General features: G+C 40.5%; 1 long non-coding RNA gene across 1 annotated transcript in view; it reads right to left on the bottom strand.

Moving 5' to 3' along the window:
• Positions 1-584: 584 nt before the first annotated feature.
• The window catches only part of LOC119030390, an 853-nt gene continuing 61 nt past the window's right edge, over positions 585-1,376 (bottom strand). The window contains exons 1-3 of the long non-coding RNA XR_005078256.1: positions 1,012-1,376; positions 843-931; positions 585-744 (exon numbers count right to left, since the gene is read on the bottom strand). The exon at positions 1,012-1,376 is cut by the window's right edge and continues 61 nt beyond it. This is a non-coding gene — a long non-coding RNA (uncharacterized LOC119030390). The remainder of the gene's footprint in view (positions 745-842; positions 932-1,011) is intronic.

Here is a 1,376-nt window from a genome sequence, read left to right as displayed (position 1 = left end):
TAGCAGATGCTATTTTCCAAAGCAACTTACAATAAGTAAATTTGCCACTGAGGTGCCAGAACAGTCGTGATGTCGCTGACAGTAGTTTTCTCTGGGCCATGGTGGTACTAGCTGGCCAGCCTATGTAGGGCAGCAAAGAGGGTGGAGTTGGTGGAGCTTTACTTGCAGCCGGGGCACAGGAACTCCTGCCGCAAGCTTGGGTCCCCGACACAAACCATGTGAAACCACATGTGACAGGCATCACATTCAATCTGAAAGATATGCAAGTTAGATTTTTAGAGAAATTACATTCACACTTTGGGTAGGAAGACTACGGTTCTTTGTAAGTCTTCCTACCCAGTTTTCCATAGGTGTCTCTGAAGGGCCCCCTTCTCCTGTGTTGCTCTTACCACAGAATCGGCACAAATCCACCATGTTGTCTATTAACAGATATTTCAATTTCATACCTGTTCAAGTGTATAAAGATTTCAGCTAGGCTGATAAATTGAATATTACCTTCTTATTTGGTTGATTCCCAATTCTGGGAAAATGATAGGTTCCCCTTTCAGCAGAAGCTCTGCTATCTTAAAGCACATGTTACCATCAGTGCAACTCAATTCACACATTTAAAATACTTCATTAGGGTACATAATCTTATTTTGCAAATTATTATTCCACATGACGTGGAATCCTGGTGGCAGGGATGCGTGATTGTGTTGCAGGTCCATCGAGAGATATTTACATTTTTTTTTCCACATGAAGGCCCTAAAGCAAAAAGGGAAGACAACTGTTATGTTTGAAACTTGCACATCAGAATCCATTTAACATACTTTAAAAGGCACAATAAATCCTGATTTACTGACCTTGTTGAATCCCTGCACTGTTTTATCTGATTTTTGGTGGCTCCGAATGGGTCAATAAAGAGGGACCGTCTCTCATTCGGATACATTGCCTTTTACAGATAGTATACCTCACTGCACTAGAATTAACTTGTGTCTATATTTGCATAAATGGTACTCAAACTGAACTTACGACTAAAGTCCAATGATGATCCTTGCAGCTGGCCCCACTCAATACATGCCAGTCCAACAGGTCAAGCTGCAAGTGAAAATTTAAGATTCAAGATGTGTAATTGTAGTGAACACCTTTGAAAAACAACCATTATTCTCACCATTCTCATCCCCCTTGATGTTCTGTTCCATATGGATGTCATCTCATATGAATCAATGACCCTCATCTTTGATTGTGTTGTGTTAGTAGTGTGAGGTAACCATTGATTATCTGCACAAATCATATTTAAATAATTGCATATCAAAACAACTCACAAACTCACCTCACACACCAATTCCCTACCAGGTGCCAAGCTTATAAAGTCAGCTGTGTATAGCTGATAAGGC

This window comes from Acanthopagrus latus, chromosome 12 (genome assembly GCF_904848185.1).
Source record: "Acanthopagrus latus isolate v.2019 chromosome 12, fAcaLat1.1, whole genome shotgun sequence".
Lineage (NCBI taxonomy): Eukaryota > Metazoa > Chordata > Actinopteri > Spariformes > Sparidae > Acanthopagrus > Acanthopagrus latus.
The sequence above is the reverse complement of the archived record's forward strand: the minus strand, read 5'-3'. Positions and strand labels throughout refer to the sequence as shown.